Source organism: Pteropus alecto, unplaced genomic scaffold, assembly GCF_000325575.1.
Source record: "Pteropus alecto unplaced genomic scaffold, ASM32557v1 scaffold173, whole genome shotgun sequence".
NCBI lineage: Eukaryota > Metazoa > Chordata > Mammalia > Chiroptera > Pteropodidae > Pteropus > Pteropus alecto.
The window spans coordinates 180,286-187,852 of NW_006433940.1; the positions used below are offsets into that span (position 1 = coordinate 180,286).

The window sequence follows — 7,567 nt, forward strand, 5'->3', positions numbered from 1 at the left end:
CGCCCGCTATAAGCCATTAAATTTTCTCATAGTTTAAGGTTTATCCAATAAATGAAATGTATCTTCTTTCTCACTGAAGTCAGGAACTTTGAAATCCGCGAGGCTTTCCTCTCAACCTGGGATACAGTTCGGCATTTCTCTCCTTTCCCTTCCTTCTGCCCCAGGGCACTGGAACTACAGGAGCCTAACAACCCAGAACCGACTCCTGTGGCTGGACAAAAAAGAACTCCCTTTATCCGTGACAATAAAGAACACTTAGCGCAGACGCTGTTCCCATTAAGACGCCTGGCAAACCAACCAAATTGGCAGGAGTTCAGGAGGGAAGAAGTGAGCGAGCCAGTGAAACTCTGGGGAGAAAACCGGTGAGTTAATATAGACCAAAGAGGGCGAAGTCAGTGGCCTTTAGGAGTCGTGCGCGTGAAGACTGGATGCTGATGTGACATTCAGGAGCTGGCTTGCTCAGGAGTTGAAAGAGGGCTAAGCGCGAGAGTGAAAATGCAGCCAGACTTCCAGAACCCCACAAACAGACTCATCCCCGCTCCGTTGGACTTTTTTTTTTTTTTTTTTAATCTTTCAGAACATGTTTATAATTGGCATGCGTTTCTATTACCACGTATGGACCTGGGTGAATTGTACAGTGGATGTTATCGAAATGGTTTTGGTCGTTGTGGGAGTTTTACCACTCATCATTCTCGTGATTATTCCCTTGGTTTTCCTCTATTTCACCATACAAGTAAGTACATGGATTTTTCTGTGTACTAATAACTTAAAGTTCCCACTCAAATATTGTTTCAGACCCACTTAATCTGCCTTTTAGTCCAGATACTCCAAGATGCAGACTCCAAGAAATGATTAGGTATACTAAGAGAGTTACTGGCTGGAAAGGCCTATAACAAGATAATGGAGAGGGGGCAAGAGAAGGCCTGGTGAGCCCTCAGCAATGCAGGTCTGAATCCATTCCTCTGGAAGCTCTAATGCACAGATTCCTCGCTCAGACATGCTTGTGAGCAGGTTGGGTGTTATTTGTTGAGTTTTAGATATTCAGCTTATTATTATTTCAAGGGCGGAGATCAGGGGACATCTCTCACTCGGTAAGGTAAGAAAATATATTGTCTTCCTGAAAGAGAAATGAGTAGTTCTTAAAATTAATATTATGATGGCAGAAAAATTTTTAAAGAATTTCAAAATAAAGTTGAAGAAATCTCCTAGAAAATGTGGGGTGAAGATGGAACATAGGAGAGAATCAATAAGAAAATAAAAGGGTGTATAGTAAAAGATATGCCATCAAGCTACCAAGGCTTTCAGGAAAAGAAAAGGAGAAAATGAAAGAAAGCAGATAAGGACGTAACACAAAATTGTTTTCCAAAATCGAAGACCATAAATCTCCAGATTTTGAAAGATCTTCCAGTCTATGGCCATGCCACCCTGAATGTGCCTGATCTCGTCTGATCTTGGAAGCTAGGCAAGGTTGGGCCTGTTTAGTACTTGGATGGGAGACCACCTAGGAATACCAGGTGCTGTAAGCGTAAAAAAAAAAAAAAAAAGCCTAAAAGACCTTCCAAATGCCCTGTATGTGTGACAAAAGCTCCATATCAAAGCATATCATCATGAAATATCAGAACCTTAGGGATAAAGTGAAGATTCTAAAAGTTGCTAGAGAGAAAACAAAATACTTGCATATAAAGGATTAGGATTAGGAATCAGAATGGCATCTTTCTTTTCAACAACACTTGATTGCTGGAAAAAAGTGAAGCATTGCCTTCCAAATCATTTATATGAAGGAAAATAATTTCCACACTAGATTTCTGAAACCCAGCCAAACCCATCCAAACTCCCAAAATATTCACTTAGAAATGTAAGTGAATATTTTTAGTCTTGCAAGCTCTCAAAGAAATTTGCTTCCCATGCCATTTTCTCAGAAAGCTTCTGAGGAATTGTTCCACCAAACAGGAAATAGGAAAGAAGGAAAGAAGGAAAGAAGGAAAGAAGGAAAGAAGGAAAAGAAAGAAAGAAAGAAAGAGAGAGAGAGAGAGAGAGAGAGAGAGAGAGAGAGAGAAAGAAAGAAAGAAAGAAAGAAAGAAAGAAAGAAAGAAAGAAAGAAAGAAAGAAAGAAAGAAAGAAAGAAAGAAAGAAAGAAAGAAAGAAAGAAAGATAGATGTAAAATCCAGTAATAGGGCACCTAACACAGGAGAAAGGTAAAGACAACCTCCAGGGTGCCTGCTGCTTAGAAAGCAATCAGTCTAGAGTATAGCAGAAGGAAGGAGGACTACAAAAGGAATGTTTCCAAGGGAGAAAATAGACTAAAATATTGCTTCATGGGGTTGAACATAAAATGTGTCAAAAAGTTGGTGTTGAATTTAAAATAAATGTTCAGAAAAGTAAGCAAAGACACAAGAGACAATTCTTTTGGAAAATTGTTTGGCAATATCTAAGAAACTAAACATACCTATCTTGTGATCTATCAGTTCCACTTCAAGAAATGAGTGCACTTGTCCATCTACAGACATGTATAAGAATGTTCAGGGCAGCTTTATTCATAATAGACCAGAACTGAAGGCAACTCAATACCTATTGATGGCAAAATTGCTGCTATAGTTAAGAAGATTCTTACAAAGATGAGTAAAAAAAGCCAGATCCCCAAAAGTGCTTACCGAATGATTCTATTTATATGACATTCAAGAACAGGCGAAATTAAACAATATTTCTAGAAATTTGGAGTAGTGATTTCTTCTGAGCAACCTCCAGAGGGTGGGTGTTAATGGAGAAGAAGTATGAGAGAGCCTTTTGGGATGCTTCATTTTTATCTGGATGGTAGCTACATACACGTAAACAATTCATTAAGCTCTGTAGTGAAAATTTGTGCACTTTTTGTGTATTTTACCTTAATAAGTTTAAAATTACAATGTGAGAATTGCTTTTTCAATGTCAATTAAATACTATCCAGTGTGAGCTCTGAAGATATTAAATATTTTTGTAATCTTGGGAAGATTAAGTTTTATGAGAGGCTGATACTGGAGGAAGTGAGTCATCTCCAAGGAAAGCAGAGGTATCTGCATTTTGAAATTTAGCACAAAAAGGGAAGAGAAATGATTTCAGAGCTCATAAAAAAGGCATTGTAATTTTTCTTAGGCCCAAAGTACTCTGATTCTTTGACAATTTCTCAGGATGCCATTACTACCCACACTTTTATTCTTTTTCATAGCATCCCGTCTCTTCCTTTATAGCACTTGTCATATATTGTCATATATTGATTTGCTTAATAACTTATTGCTACTTCTTATTCTAATTATTTCATACTAGGTAACAAACTGCCCCCAAAGTTAAGGCTCCATGTGGCATTGACTAGCAACTCAAACTGTATCCATGTGGCAATTGTGCTGCTCTTCATTCACATACCTGATGCCTTTGTCAGAGAATGGCTCAAAGGATGGGCTCAGCTGAGCCCCTCTATCCCTCTATAGAGTCTCATGGTGGAGTAATTGAATATTGTTATGGACTGAATTGTGTCTTCTCAGAATTCATATTTTGAAGCTCCAACCCCCAATGTGACTGCATTTTGAGATAGAACTTCTATAGAGGTAATTAAGGTTAAATGAAGTCATAAGAATGGGGCCCTAATCCAATAGGACTGGTGTCCTCATAAGAAGAAGAAGAGATACCAGGGGTAAGTGTGCACACAGGAAAGGTCATGTGAGAACATGGAGAGAAGGTGGCTCTCTGCAAGCCAAGAAGAGAAGCCTCAGGAGAAACCAACCCTGCTGACACCTTAATCTTGGACTTCCAGCCTCCAGAAAATAAACTGAGAAAATAAATTGCTGTTCAAGCCACCCAGTCTGGTATTTTGTTATGGCAGCCCAAGCAGACTAATACAGACATCTTCCACAGTGGCCAAGGACTCTGAGACACCAAGAAGGATGATGTCAGTCCTCTAACAGTTCAGGCCCAACACTAGTATAGAATCATTCTGCCGTATATTATTGGTCAGAGCATTAATAGGGCTGCCCAGATTCGAGGGAATAGAGTAGACTACACTTCTTGATGATGCAATGTCATGTGCATACAAGGAGGGAAAAAACATGGTGACCATCTTGGAGAGAGCTATCATCCCTGTCTCCGCCATGCCTCCAGTGGCCTGTGTGCTCCATAAGGGAAGGAATCTTTTTTAGAGTGTTTACCAGACACTCTGCTCATACCCAAGTGCCTATAACCAAATCCTCCAGACCCTTGGTGTTTGAAAGGATTGGTCAGATTAGTTTTTCCCTCACTGTCTCCAAAGATTTGATCTTCAAGACATAGAATACAGTTAAATGTTGAGAAGCAAATTACCAGTTGAAAAAGAAATATTTAAAAGACTAAAGAAATCACATTTTTCAGTGACAGTATTACTTGAGTATGCCTTGAGTTCTTATATCCTGTGTCTTCTCCTAGATTGTTCTATAATCTGGGACTCTATGCATCTTTCACTAAAAGTAATAACCTACACCAGAGAATGTTGTCCTGAGTAATAAATAGTCCAGCAATACAAGTATCTGGTTAAAAAACAAACAAACAAACAAACAAACAAAAAACTGGCAGAAACTTGAGTTGATTTAAGAGAAGCCTTTTGTGTACTGGTTAGTGCTCAGACTCTGGAGCAAGTCTATTCGAATTCCAGACGTGGCTCTGTCTTTTTGACCTTAGACAATTTACTTAACAATTTCCTCAGCCAAGATCTAGAAGGATTTTATGCCTTAAAGAACAGAGCCCAGTATATAATAGCTTTTAATAAGTACCTATTACATAAACGGCTCATATCTCCTTCTCCAGAATGAGAAATAGAAGGATTGGTGCAAATCAATTATTCTTATAAGTTTGCTGATTTTCTTCCTCCCATTTATTCTCAGTCCTCCTCTAGATCCATAGTAGTCCATTTTGAAAGTTTGCTGTTTGAGTTCTGTCTTGCTGGGGTTGCTAGGAGATAGTCAGAAAACTACAAAGCCACACCTGTTCAAAAGAACTTCTATCTTTCCACAAAGTGCAAGCAAATCCCTTTCCTTAATTAGATATTTTCCACCACTCTCTTGCTCCCCCTGCCACACCCCCTCTGTCTCCTCTCTTCTAGCTCACTTCATTACTACATGGCTCTTAATTTCTCTACTTTAAGTGTCTCTCTCCTTGTCTGTTTCAGCTTCATTCTGCTCAGAAATAGCTGAGAATAGCACTGAGTATCCAGATTTTTATCCTGCCCCTTTTCCCATTCTTCTGTTTGTATTAGCTCTTTCCTCACTGATGTTCTCTTGTACCACCACTGCAATAGCCTCCAAATCGATCTTGATTTGTATGTCTTATATTATTACCAGACGATCAATAGGCCACTGCTCCGCTCACAAAGCTTCAATGGCCCTCCCTCCACAGCCAATTTTATAACCATTGCTTTTTTTTTTTTTCCCCACAAATTTGGCCATATTTATCAGTATTGCTTATCTAAATTTTCTTCCACATATGCACTCCTAAACTTATTGCAAGTCAGATTCTCTCAGTTTACCAATATCCTCCCAATAGATTACTTATTATTGCTCTTATAGACAGCCACAAAAGATTTCAGGTGGCTGAAACAGTACTAATCATATAATAAAACATAAGAGTTTTCAATTTTGAAAAAACAAAAAGTCTGAGAATAGAATATGTCTTGATTTCTTTGCTTGTAACCCTTTGCAGTCTCTTACATAATTCTAACTATCCCTCCCTTTTTGTGACTTTTAAATTATCTGTGCTGTATTTTCTGTTTATAAAATAACATATGCTTATAGTAAAAATAAAATTTATATTGTAGAAATAGAAAGCCTAGAAAGTAAAAGTCACACACAATCTATCTTCTCCCAGTCCTTCCAACATATCACATCTTTATTCATTTGGTTGATATTCTTCCAGATACTTTTTCAGTATGTACATTAGCATATTACTTGACAAAGAAATTAATTTATTCTATATAATGTACTGCAACTTGCTTTTAATCTTAGTGGGATATCTTTACACACCAGTACTCACATTCTTTTTAATGGCATATAATGACATAATAACATTGTAGCATGTATCATAATTTTTAAATACATGTTTAATCATTCTTTTTCCTTTGCTGTTTTAACTTCTTTGGTTCTCCTCATTTTTCTCACATAGTCTCAACTAGACCAAAATCTAGATTTGAGTAGTAAGTACATTTGAAAATAGCAAGATAAATGCTGTCTTAGAATGAAAAATTTCAGAGGATGTAGAATAGATAGACTACTATCTCAAAATGAGATACTTTATGATTCCTTTACTGTTAGAAGAAATTTCAGAGCATATTTGTAAATGGATCAATATTTCTCAAAATCAAAAAGCAAATTTCTAAAACAAAACGCATTCCTTTACTCAAGCAAAACCATTTTTAAAGTTTGAAAATTCAAATGGAGCATCCATTTCTCCGCATAGAAAGGAGTGCTTTAATTTCTTGAGAATTCATGTCCTTATTTTTAAATTTAATTAGTTTTGCATAAGTAATGCATGAACATGGTACAAAATTCAAATGATACAAAAAGGTATCTTTTCATCCCCAAAGCAGAAATGCCTCCAGATTACTGGGAGTCCTTTGATCACCTCTCTCCAAGCTTCTTTCATTGTTGACCTGGTGATCTCCTCCACTTTGCTTTCTGCACCCCTCTCCCTAGCCATCAATCACCTCCATTATCAATGAAAGAACAAAGGCAAGAAGCTGAAAAGGAAAGGACTATAGTCTTTCCTACTTTGTCTCCTTTTATAACCTTTCCTGAAATGCTCTTCCAAGTTGGGGTAAAATGAACGATGGAAGAGCAGGCCTTTTTTTTTTTTTCTTTTTTCTTTTTCAATTAGAGTTGACATAAGAGCAGGCTTTTTACCTATACTAAGTTTGAGACATTTCTAATATTTTTATGAAGGTTTTCTCATCTTATGTTCATGGTATTTGTATAGTAAAGAATTTGGCTCCACCTAAAGAGAGTTCTGGTCTTTGTCTTCTCTTGGAAGGAAACCTCTAAACACTCAGAATTTCGCTAGTTATAGAAGTGTCCGTTAATCCCGGTGGGTCCCTCAGAACACCTGACTGTTTATGTTAATGAGATGGCTCAGCACAGGGGTACATATTTCTCAGGTCTGTTTTGTGGGGACTTTTGATTTTTGACTAAGGAAAGATTGGAAAAGGAAGGAGAGAGGGAGAAGATGAGGATCAAGGAGGATTTGGTCCCAGCCATATTGCACATACTATTTTCAGTGCCTTTGGAGAGGAGGATAAAAGCTAAGCGCAGTCAGAAACTGCTAATGACCTATCCAGTAGCCATTCTCACCTTCCTTCCATGTTTACTAACCCAGATTTTTATCTTGATTAGTAATGTGCTCAGCACAAAAGACTATATTTCCTAACCTCCTTTTGCAGTAGCCACACTTAAGTGGAAGCTGTGCAGTGGAAGAGCCTTCTGAGTAGGATCTTCAAAGATAGGCTGGTGATTTGTCCCATTTTATCTAGAATACTTCTTATTTCTACCTGTTATCTTTGTATAATCATCAAAAGCACACT

The 7,567-nt window shown here is 37.6% G+C and overlaps 1 long non-coding RNA gene and 1 pseudogene across 1 annotated transcript in view; both read left to right on the plus strand.

Annotated features, from left to right (window-relative positions):
* Window positions 1–1,069, plus strand: part of LOC107195433 — a 7,239-nt gene extending 6,170 nt beyond the window's left edge. The window contains exons 3-4 of the long non-coding RNA XR_001516564.2: window positions 165–362; window positions 578–1,069. This is a non-coding gene — a long non-coding RNA (uncharacterized LOC107195433). The remainder of the gene's footprint in view (window positions 1–164; window positions 363–577) is intronic.
* A 338-nt stretch (window positions 1,070–1,407) lies between these two features.
* On the plus strand, window positions 1,408–1,526 carry LOC112477025 (annotated as a pseudogene).
* Window positions 1,527–7,567: the final 6,041 nt, after the last annotated feature.